The 12,803-nt window shown below is 36.2% G+C and overlaps 1 pseudogene; it reads right to left on the reverse strand.

The window, feature by feature from the left end:
- Positions 1-9,965: 9,965 nt before the first annotated feature.
- On the reverse strand, positions 9,966-12,553 carry LOC141550849 (ezrin pseudogene; annotated as a pseudogene).
- Positions 12,554-12,803: the final 250 nt, after the last annotated feature.

The raw sequence follows: 12,803 nt of genomic DNA on the forward strand, positions 1-12,803 counted from the left end.
ACTCTATAAAATTAAAAGAAACAAAAGAAATGCAAGACTGAAAAAAAGTGAAGAAATACATCTGATATAAAAATTCAATGATCTCAAGCTATAGAGAAACAATTCAAGAATCACTGAATTTTCTGAAAATTGAAAAAGAATTATTGTATTCTCTTCAAACTTACTGGAAAAGATATTTTGGGGAAAAAAAAAAAAACTATTCCGATCTATTAGGATCAGAGAATAAAGTATAGATTAGAAAAAAAGAAATATTATTCATCTCCTGAAGAAAGTCCAAGGAAAAGTCCCAAGAGTTTCATTTAAAAAAAATCCAAAGATCCCATGTCAAAAGAAAAAAATACAACTATCCAGAAAGAAGGTCTTCAATTTTCATTTAAGCTAATATCTGCTGAACTACTTCCTGATTTTACCACCCCAAAAAAAGGTCCAATAAAGAATTCTTTCTCTAGTAGTTTATATTTTTATGTCAATGTCTTATATTCCAGTTTGCCAATTTTCATTTTTTTCCGTTGCATATATTGTGTTTTTCATTGTTTTTTTCTTTTTCTTTTTTTTAAAATTAATTTTATAATTATAATTTTTTGACAGTACATATGCATGGGTAATTTTTTTCAAAATCATCCCTTGTATTAATTTTTCCAAATTTTCCCCTCCCTCCGTTTTCTCCCTTCCCTAGATGACAGGCAATCCCATACATATTTAATGTGTTATATTCCATAACATTCATATCCCATAATTTACACAACCATTCTCCAATTGACCTTCCATTGATTTTCTAGTTTCTAGCCACTACAAAAAGAGCTGCCACAAACATTTTGGCACACACAGGTCCCTTTCCCTTCTTTAATGTTTCTTTGGGATATAAGCCCAGGAGTAGCACTGCTGGATCAAAGGGTATGAACATTTTGATAACTTTTTGGGCATAGTTCCAAATTGCTCTCCAGAATGGTTGGATTCTCTTACAACTCCACCAAAATTGTATTGGTGTCCCATTTTTCCCACATCCCCTCCAACATTCATCATCTTTTGTTCCTGTCATCTTAAGCAATCTGACAGGAGTGCAGTAGTATCTCAGAGTTGTCTTAATTTGCATTTCTCTGATCAGTAGTGATTTGGAACACTTTCATATGAGTGGATATAATTTCAATTTCATCATCTGAGAATTGAATGTTCATATCCTTTGACCATTTATCAATTGAAGAATGTTTTGATTTCTTATAAATTAGACTCAGTTCTCAATATATTTTGGAAAAGAGGCCTTTATCAGAACCTTTAACTGTAAAAATATTTTCCCAATTTGTTACTTCCCTTCTAATCTTGTTTGCATTAGTTTTGTTTGTACAAAAGCTTCTTAATTTGATGTAATCAAACTTTTCTATTTTGTGATCAATAATGATATCTAGTTAACCTTTGGTCATAAATTCCTTCCTCCTCCACAAGTCTGAGAGGTAAACTATCCTATGTTCCTCTAATCTATTTATGATCTCATTCTTTATGCCTAAATCATGGACCCATCTTGATCTTATCTTGGTATATGATGTTAAGTGTGCATCCATATCTAATTTCTGCCATACTAATTTCCAGTTTTCCCAACAGTTTTTTTTGAAATAATGAATTGTTATCCCTAATGTTGGGATTTTTCGGTTTGTCAAACACTAGATTGCTATTTTTATTCACTATCTTGTCCTCTGAACTGGATCTATTTCACTGATCAACTAGTCTATTTCTTAGCAAAGATACCAAATGGTTTTAGTGACTGCTGCTTTATAATATAGCTTTAGATCAGGTAGAGTTAGGCCACCTTCATTTGATTTTTTTTTTCATTAATTCCCTTGAAATTCTTGACCTTTTTTTCTTCCATATGAATTTTGTTGTTATTTTTATTAGGTCATTAAAATAGTTACTTGGAAGTCTGGTATAGCTAAATACATAGATTATTTTAGGGAGTACTGTCATCTTTATTATATTCACTTGGCCTATCCAAGAGCACTTCATATCTTTCCAATTCTTTAAATCTGACTTTATTTTTGTGGCAAGTGCCTTGTAATTTTGCTCATATAATTCCTGACTTTTCTTTGGTAGATGGATTCCCAAATATTTTTTACTATTGAGTTTTATTTTGAATGGAATTTCTCTTTGTATCTCTTGCTGTTGCATTTTGTTGGTGATGTATGATAATGCTCAGGATTTATGTGGATTTATTTTGTATTCAGCAACTTTGCTAAAGTTGTGAATTATTTCTAATAACTTTTTATTAGACTCTCTGGGGTTCTCTAAGTATACCATCATATCATCTGCAAAGAGAGACAGTTTGATTTCCTCATTATCATTATTCTTTTAATATCTTTCTTAACTCTTATTGCCAAGGCTAGCATTTCTAATACAATATTGAATAGTAATGGTGATAGTGGGCAAACTTGTTTCACTCCTGATCTTACTGGGAAAGGTTCCAGTTTATCGCCATTACATATTATGCTTACTGATGGGATTAAATATATGTTCCTGACTATTTTAAGGAATAGTCCATTTATTTCTATACTCTCAAGTGCTTTTAGTAGGAATGGATATTGTATTTTATCAAATGCTTTTTCTGCATCTATTGAGATGATTATATAGTTTTTGTTAATTTGATCATTAATATGGTCAATTATACTTATAGTTTTTCTAATATTAAACCATCCCTGCATTCCTGGTATAAATCCTACTTGATCTTAGTGTATTATGCTAGGGATGATTTTCTGCAGTCTTTTTGCTAATATCTTATTTAAGATTTTAGCATCAATATTCATTAAGGAGATTGGTCTATAGTTTTCTTTCTCAGTTTTTAATCTATCTGGTTTAGGTATCAATACCATGTCTATGTCATAAAAGGAGTTTGGTAGGACTCCTTCATTCCATATTTTTTCAAATAGTTTATAGAACATTGGGACTAATTGTTCTTTAAATGTCTGGTAGAATTCACAGGTAAACCCATCTGGTCCTGGGGATTTTTTCTTAGGGAGTTGGTTAATAGCTTGTTCTATTTCTTTTTATGAAATGGCACTATTTAAGCAATTTATCTCCTCCTCTATTAATCTAGGAAGCCTATATTTTTGGAGGTAGTCATCCATTTCACTTAAGTTATCAAATTTATTGGCATAGAGTTGGGCAAAATAACTCCTTATTATTGGTCTAATTTCCTCTTTATTGGTGGAAAGATCCCCCTTTTCATTTTTAAGACTTACAATCTGATTTTCCTTTTTCCTTTTTCTGATCAAATTTACCAGAGGTTTATCTATTTTATTGGCTTTTTCATAATACCAACTCTTAGTTTTATTTATTAATTCAATAGTTTTTCTTATTTTCCATATTATTGATTTCTCCTTTTAATTTTATAATTTTAAGTTTAGTATTTGGTTGGGGGTTTTTAATTTGGTCTTTTTCTAGCTTTTTAAGTTGCAGGCCCAATTCATTGATCTTCTCTTTCTCTATTTTATTCAAGTAAGCTTCTAAAGATATAAAGTTTCCCCTTATTACCGCTTTTGCTGCGTCCCACACACAAATTTTGGTATGATGTCTTATCGCTGTCATTATCTTGGGTGAAATTATTAATAGTTTCTATAATTTGCTGCTTCACCCAATCATTCTTTAAGATGAGATTATTTATTTTCTGATTACTTTTTGTTCTATTTACCCCTAATTTCTTACTGAATGTAGTTTTTATTGCATTGTGTTCTGAGAAGAAAACATTTACCTTCTTGCATTTAATTTTGAGATCTTTATGCCCTAATATATAGTCAATTTTTGTATAGGTTCCATGAACTGCTGAGAAGAAAGTATATTCCTTTCTATCACCATTCAGTTTTCTCCAAAGATCTATCATACCTAATTTTTCTAATGTTCTATTTACCTCCTTAATTTCTTTCCTATTTGTTTTTTTGGTTCGATTTACCTAGTTCTGAGAGTGCAAGGTTGAAATCTCCCACTCTTATAGTTTTGCTGTCTATTTATTCTTGCAACTCTCTTAACTTTTCCTTGAGGAAGTTAGATGCTATACCACTTGGTGCATATATGTTTAGTATTGATATGGCTTAGCAGGATATAGTTTCCTTCCTTATCTCTATTTATTAGATCAATTTCTGCTTTTGCTTGATCTGAGATAAGGATGGCCTCCTCTGCTTTTTTTACTTCACTTGAAGCATAATAGATTCTGCTCCCTTATTTTACCTTTACTCTGTAAGTATCTCCCTGCTTTAAATGTGTTTCCTGTAAGCAACATATTGTAGGGTTCTGACTATTGATCCAGTCTGCTAGCTGTGTCCACTTAATAGGAGAGTTCATGGCATTCATATTTACAGTTAAAATTACTAATCCTGTATTTACTGCCATCATATTATCCCCATATTATGCATTTTCCCCCATTTTCCCTCTGAACCCCTTCCCCAGTATTAAACTTATGGGCTCCCCTTGTGTCATGCAGCCCTCCCTTTTTAGTATTCCTCCCACCTCCTTTCAAATCTCTTCTCCTTTCTTGTACTCTTCCCTTATTACTCTATTCCTTTTCTCTTTTCCTCTCCCCCCTTTTAATGAGGTGAGATAGAATTCTCTGAAAAATAAATATGTCAATTATTAACTCTTTGAGCCTATTCTAATGAGAGTAAGATTCACACAATGTTCCTCCCCGTGTCTAAATTCCCCAGATGTGGTAAATTTTCTTTGCCTCTTCCTGGGATGTAGTTTCCCTCTTTTTATCTCCCCTTTACCTTTTTCTGATACTATCTGTTAGGTTCTTACTAAGTGCTAATGAGATAATGAGATATTAGGTTTTTACTAAGTGCTAAGTTGGTACTTAACAAGTCTCTAGTTCCGGCCTTTACTTGTGAATTCCTGGGAAGGAGTTTGCATGCTTAGGAGGAGCAAGTTCATTGGTTGAAGTAATTTTCCCCAGAAGCCTTGCCTTATCCCATGCCCATTCTCTGGGAGGATAAAAGAGGGTGGCACTCCAAAGGTAGAGAGTCTCTGTTCTAGATCAGAGTTGAGGCAGCTCTTTGGATGAAGAAGTCTCTCCTCTAGACCAGAGAGCAATCAGCAGTTTCTGGAGACAATAGCCCATTATACTTTCTGTTTCTGATTCTCTTCATTCTATAAATACTCCCTATTTTTCTACCAATACTTTATTTGCTTCTGGTTAAAATCCTGTCAAACATTCAAGACCAAAATCCTTCTTCAATCAATCAATTAATCAATTGAGCATTTATTAAGCATTTACTATGTAGTAGACTCTCAGCTAACAAGCATTTATTAGGTATTTACTATGTGCCAAGGGGTATGCTAAGTAATATGTGGCAAAAGACAGGTCTTGCTCTTCAAGAGTTCATAATGAAGGAGATAAAATTTAAAACTGAAGATATAAAATTGGGATAAACTGAGGAAAATTGACTGAGGAAACACTAGTATTAAGGAAAATTTGAAAGGTTGTAGAATTGTAGAATTTGGGATTTTATTTGGGAATTGAAGAAAACCAGAGAAATCAGAAGAAAAAAGTTAAAAGAAAAGAGCATTCCAAGTTGGGGCACAGAGTGAAAATACATGGAATTAGGAGATGGAGTGTCTTTTTTTTTTTTTTTTTTTTAATGTGTGATGTATACCTGGAGATACTTATCTTTTCTTTCTTTTTTTTTTTTTCTTTTTTTTTTAATTTTTTATTTTATTTTATAATTATAACATTTTTGACAGTACATATGCATGGGTAATTTTTTACAACATTATCCCTTGCACTTACTTCTATTCAGATTTTTTCCCTTCCTCCCCCAACCCCCTCCCCCAGATGGCAAGCAGTCTTATATATATTAAATATATTACAGTATAATTTAGATACAATATATGTGTGTAGAACCGAATTTTTTGTTGCACAGGAAGAATTGGATTCAGAAGGTAAAAATAACAGTTTACATTCATTTCCCAGTGTTCCTTTTCTGGATGTAGCTGTTCTGTCCATCATTAATCAATTGGAATTGGATTAGCTCTTCTCTATGTTGAAGAAATCCACTTCCATCAGCATACATCCTCGTACAGTATCATTGTTGAAGTGTATAATGATCTTCTGGTTCTGCTCGTTTCACTCAGCATCAGTTGATGTAAGTCTCTCCAAGCGTCTCTGTATTTCTCCTGTTGGTCATTTCTTATAGAACAATAATATTCCATAACATTCATATACCATAGTTTACCCAACCATTCTCCAATTGATGGACATCCATTCATCTTCCAGCTTCTAGCCACTATGAAAAGGGCTGCCACAAACATTTTGGCACATACAGGACCCTTTCCCTTCTCTAGTAGTTCCTTGGGGTATAAGCCCAGTAGTAGTATGGCTGGATCAAAGGGTATGCACATTTTGATAACTTTTGGGGCATAATTCCAGATTGCTCTCCAGAATGGTTGGATTCTTTCACAACTCCACCAACAATGCTGGAGTGTCTTTTTTAAGGAAAAGTAAGGACATCAGTGGCATTGGATCAGGGATTATGTGAAGTTGAGAAAAATATAAAAAATATTGCAAAGGTAGAAGGGTTCCATATTATGAAGGGTTGTAATCTCCTTCCTGAAATCATGGTCCTGTGAGAATGAAGGACAAATAATGAAAAAATGAATAAGACAATATCTTAGGAGAAAAGGCAGCATACACCAAATATGTTATGAAAGTTAAATAGGTAACAGAATGGATTGTTATGCACAATGACAGAAAGTGCAGAGTCCAGGATGATATATAGTTTACAAAACCTGGTAATTCAGTCAATTAACATTTATTAAATACCCATTATGTGCCCAGCATGATAAAAGCACTGGATACAAAAAGAGGTAAAGGAGTTCACCATCTAATGGTGGAGACAATAAGAAATCAAATATGTAGACACACATATACAGGATAAATGAGAACAAATTAAGAGTTGAGAAAGGCTTTCTCAAGAAAATGGGGTTTCAGTGGTGATATAAAGAAAGCAAGGAAAGCCAGTAAGTGAAGATGAAGAGGGAACAGGACAGAGAAAATGCTTGTAATTGAGCAACAGATTGTCTTATTTGTGAAACGATGAGGAAGCCAATATCACTAGATCATCCAGTATTTGACCAAGAATAGCATAAAAGTAGAATGGAAAGGTAAAATTGGCTTAGTTTTTGAAGGACTTTGAATTATAAATTGTATTTGATCCTGGAGACAATAAGAAGTCATTGGAGTTTATCAAGTAGGAGAATGACATAGTCAAACATACACTTCAGTAAAATAATTTTGATTACTTAATAGGGAGAAACTTGAGGCATGTAAAATAACCAGCAGGATTATTAAAATAATCCAAGCATGAAAAAATGAGTTGTTGGATCACCATTAGAGGAAATAATTGGATATATTTAAGAAATATCACAAAGTTGAAATTAACAGGTCTTGCAAACAGATTGGATGTGGAGGAGGAGATGGGAAAAATTGAAGGATTTTTGTCTTGAATGTTTGACAGGATTTTAACCAGAAGCAAACAGAAAAATGGATTGGTAGAAAAATAATCAGAAACAGAAAGTGTAACATGCTGTTGTCTCCAGAAACTGCCAATCCCTCTCTGGTCTAGAGATGAGACTTCTTCCTCCAGAGAGATGCCTCAACTCTGACCTAAAACAGAGACTATCTCTGGAGTGCCTCCCAGAGAATGGGCATGGGATAATGCAAGGGCTTCTGGGAAAAATTACTTCAACCAATGAACTTGTTCCTCCTAAATATGCAAGCTCCTCCCCAGGAGTTCACAAGTAAAACTCCCAGTAAAGGCCAGAACTAGAAAATTGCCAAGTATCGACTTAGCACTTAGTAAGAACTTATCATCTCATTATCTCATTAACACTTAGTAAGAACCTAACAACTATCACATTTCTCTTTCTACTTCCCCCTTTTTTATGTTATATAAGTAAAATCAAATTATACATGTGGACTTTCTGTATATCCACAACAGAAATACAGTTCTCAGGAGTTCCTTTTACATTTTTCTGCTTCTCTTGAGTCTTGTGGTTGGAGATCAAAATTTTCGTTTTCTGTTTTTTTTTTGTTTTTTTTTTTTCTTAGAAACAAATGGAATTCCTGTGTTTCATTAAATGTCCATCTTTATTGGAAGAAAATGCTAAACTTAGCGGGGTATTTTATTCTTGGCTGCATTCCAAGTTCTTTTGCCTTTCAGAATATCAGATTCTAGGCTCTTCTAATCTTTAATGTGGATGCAGCCAGGTCTTGAGTGAACCCTTATTGTGGCACCTCGATATTTGAATTGCTTTTTCCTGGTTGCTTTCAATATTTTTTCCTTAGTTTGATAGTTCTACAGCTTAGCCACAATATTCTGTGGAGTTTTTTTTTTTTTTTTTTTTTTTTTTAAGGGTCTTTTCCAGAAGGTGTTCGATGAATTCTTTCAATGCCCATTTTCCCTTCTGTTTCTATTATCTCTGGACATTTCTCTTTGATGATTTCCTGTAAAATAGAATCTAGGCTCTTTTTTTCATCATAATTTTCGAGAAGTCCAATGACCCTCAGATTATCTCTCCTAGATCTATTTTCCAGGTCTATAGATTTTCCCAATAAATATTTGATGTTGTTCTCCAGCTTTTCTTTCTTTTTTTTTTTTTTTTGATTTTGTTTGACTGATTCTTGATGTCTCAATGAATCATTCATTTCTATTTGTTCAGTCCTGAATTTCAATGAGTTATTTTCTTCATTCACATTTTTTGTTCTTTTTGTATACGTCCCATTGAGTTTTTAAATGAATTATTTTGCTCAGTCAAATTTTTTTTCCATTTCAGTATTTTTTTTTAGTGAGTTATTTTCTTTTTTCAATGAAGAATTCCTACTTTCTTGAGAGTTTTTTTCTTTTCCAATTTATAAATCCTACTTTCCTGTGATTTTTAAACCTTTTCCAATTCACAAATTTTGTTTCCCTACATTTCCTGTGAATTCTTTATCTTTTCCAATTCAAATTTCAGGACGTTGTTACTCTCTAACATAGCTTTTCTTTCCTTTGCCCATGTATCTTCTAACTTTCTTTTCAGGTCTTTAATAGTCCCTTCTAGGAGAGAGTTATATAATGGGGGCCAATTAACATTTCCCTTCAGGGTATTATTTGGAGACTGTCTGCTGTTAGCCTTCTCAGGGTTAGAGATCTGCTCTTTTTCTATACAGAATCTGTCAATCAATCTCTTCAATTTCTTACTCATTTTTTATAACTTGTGGGGTCTGCTTTCTGATTAAGGGTTTCCCAGTTTCCTTTACAGAACAGAGATATGAAAGGCAGCTATCTTGTGAACTGGGTGGAAAAGGTATGACTCTGGGAGAGAGTTCCATCCTCCTCCTCCAGAAATGGTTCAGAGCCGGGCTGTGGGTGTGCCCAGGGAAGGACCCCACACTTTGTAGCCTAGTGAATGCCCTAAGGCTAGAGGCTGAACACTGAATACATCACAAACGCAGGCCAAAGCCCCCCAGTGGGACTGGGGATATTAGCAGCTGATCCTCAAATAGCCCTGGCGCACAGACAGGAAGTATCTCCACCCTGGGTAGCACAGTCACTGTTGTGGGTTTTGCTGCTGTGGAAGTTCCACTGCCGAGCCCCCCATTGTGGGATTAGAGGCTTCCCTGGGCTGTTTCCCCCCCATTGCCTTGCAGGCTCTTAATTTCTCCAAGGAAAAGCTCTGGAACGCAGAAGGTGTGCCACAATTTGTGCTGTGTCACTTCCGGTTTGGGATAGCTATAGGCAGTTTCTGGCATTTTTTTTTTTTTAAAGTGGCTTGACTTCTCTACTGGTCTGCTTTCTTGCAAGCAGAGTAGAGCTATCAGCCTATGACTGAATTCTCTGTCTCAGTAGCTTTTCTAGCCCCAGAGACCTCTCCAGCCCGATTGGCACAGTAAGCTAGGCTTTAGTCTCTTTCCATCTGTGCTGGTCCTTTTCCCCTTCCCTTCATTACAGACCTTTTCTTTTTTTTTTTTTTTTTTTTCATCTTGAAGATCTTTTATTTTGTGTGTATGCTGTGCAGAAGACGTCGGCATACGATGTTTTAACTTAAAAAAGACAAAGAGGAGGGAGTTGATGAGGAAGCAGGGCTGGGAGCACACCACGGCTGACATGCTAATGGTTTTCCAAAGATGAGACAGGGAAGGGAAGTAGGTCATAGCAACATTTTCCTGGTCAGAATACAAAGATGACTCGCAGAATTAAACAGTCCCTTCATGGATGGAGTCTGAATTGTTATTAATCAACATTGTCTTTTAAAAAAATTAGAAGCTCTGTTAGGAAAAAAGTGAGCTGTTTGTGTATGTGTGTGTGTATATATATATGTGTATATATACACACACTCACACACACATATATACGTATGTATGTATGTATACTGAATCACATGCAAGAACACAAATAAAAAAATCATTTTACAAATGTGATTACATCAAGTAATCAGTCTCCTGTCATCACAGTACATCAGATTAAGTACCTTGTCTAAGTGGTTTTGTTTTTCATATTTAATTCCTTTATTATTCTGTAAAAGGTAACAAAATATACAGAACAAAACTTTCCCTTTTTTAAACTAAGGTTACAACCCATATTCATTATCATTTATATATAAATACTATTCTCTATAACTGATCATTAATTAAGCCAGAGTATAACACATTAGGTGTATAGAAATTAAAAGTATACCTAACTTTCATGCAAAATAAGGTATCAGAGTGTGTTCCTATATTGTTCCTTCTGAGGGATCACTGCAGGAATGTTTTTTCCAACTAAACCGAGTTACCTGAAGGGGCGGAAATAGACCACTTTCTGGAAGGAGGGAGAAAAAAGGAGATTTTTTTTTTAAGACCAATTTTTCAAAATGAGCACTTTAGAGACATGGATCAATCTTGCATAGATTGGAAAGTGAATCAGGCACTTCTTAGGCTAATTTCTTTGAATATGCAGAGAGAGAGAAAGAGACACAGAGAGACAGAGAGAGGGAGGAAGAAAGGGAGGGAGGGAGAGAGGGAAGAAGAAAAGGAAAGAGGGAAGGAGGGAGAATTAAAGTATGGCACTGTCTGGCTACAGTGTGATTTTCTTTAATTACACTCAATCTTGATGCATCACACATGCCAATATGAAGTGCTGTCTATCACTTTATCAGGCTTTAGAGATGCTCAATCTTACTCAAGTCAATCCTGCTGCAGGCCTTTTTGGCACTAATATACAAGGGGGAAATGCTCTAGGTGTCCCTCCAATCCCCCCACCTCCCAGCCCCCAGAATAATAATGCTGAATAATTATTTTCTCTCCATCAGAGAACCTGGAATATGGGAGTTTCTAGATTTATAGCATACTAAAAAAAAGACACATTATACTTGTCATATAGTGAGTCCCCTCAGAAAAGTTCGGATCTGCTTTTTCCCGCAGTCCTGCCTCTTAGCTGTACAGTGCATTTTTACATAGCTTCGAACTCATCAATTCTCTGCTTTGTATTCCCCTGTCGAATCTGCCTCAGAGTCTTGTACTTGTCCCGTCCTTGCCTCATGTTCTCGTTGTGGATAATGTCGTTATGGGTTCTCTTATTCTCATCCCTGGCCTGGGACAGCTCGCTTGTCAATGTCTGCAGCTGTCTCTGCACACGCTCGTTCTTCTCGGCCTCCGTGATGCGTTTCTCTTCATTGCGGTCATCCATGATACCCTCGCTGGAGAACTCGGCGCTGTAGCCGCTGTACTCGGTGCCTTCATCCTGCAAGTTCTCATGCACGTGGTAATTCACAGGCTCGTACACAGGGGGTGGCGGCGGTGGCGGGGCAGTCATCACCTGGTGAAGCTCTTCCTTGGTCTTAACAAGATCATCTTGGGCTTCTCTGGCCCTGAGCTGCCATTCTTCCACCTCATCCTCCTTACGCCTCCTCGCCTCTTCCAGAAGAGCAATCTTGGCGGTGTATTCAGCAAGTTCAGCAGCCAGCTGCTCCTGGCTCTTTATCTGATCCACAGCTTGTCTTTCTAGTTCTTCTTTGGCTCTAAGAGCAGCCACTCGGTCGGCCTCCAGGCGCTCAGCCTCTTCCTGGGCTCGCTTCCGCTCTTCTTCCAGCTGAATGGCCTTTTGGATCTGATCAGAGAGCTCCTTTTCTGCTTTCTTGGTCTTTTGTTCATAATCCTGAAGCCTCTGCATCAGTTCCTCCTTCTCTCGCAACATCTGCTCCTTCTCTCGTTCAACAATCTCTCTTCTCTTCTTTTCAGTTTCCAACTGCTGCCTCTCCAGTTGTTTCTGGTGCTTCTCTTCCCGTGCCTGGGCCTTCATCTGCTGTACCTCAATGGTATCTGGCTTCCTACGGCGCATGTACAGCTCATGGTTCCCCATGCAAAGCTGAAGGATCCGCTTATTAATCCGAAGCCGAGGTGCATAAAACACAAAGTCAGATGCCTTCTTGTCAATGGGTTTAATAACAAACTTTTTGTCATTGAAAGAGATGTTTCTGATTTCACTCCAAGGGAAGCCAATCTTTGGGGTCAATTTATCATCTTTCTCGTAAATATTCAGCCCAAGGGCATCCACTCCAAGCCAAAGGTTATGTCCTGGATCAGCTCCTCAGGTACATCCTCTGGGTAGAATTTGGCCCGGAATTTGAACTGAAGGGGGCTCTCCTTTTTGACTTCCTGAGCAGAAACCTTTTTATCAAGCTTCAACCAGGTTGGAAATCCTTTATTATCCACATACTGGAGGCCAAAGTACCACACTTCCCGAAGGCCAATGGTCTTAACCACCTGGTCAAAGAATTGCTTTCCAGTAGTGTTGGGCTGGATGGCAAACTCC

Source organism: Sminthopsis crassicaudata, chromosome 1 (genome assembly GCF_048593235.1).
Source record: "Sminthopsis crassicaudata isolate SCR6 chromosome 1, ASM4859323v1, whole genome shotgun sequence".
Taxonomy (NCBI): Eukaryota; Metazoa; Chordata; class Mammalia; order Dasyuromorphia; family Dasyuridae; genus Sminthopsis; species Sminthopsis crassicaudata.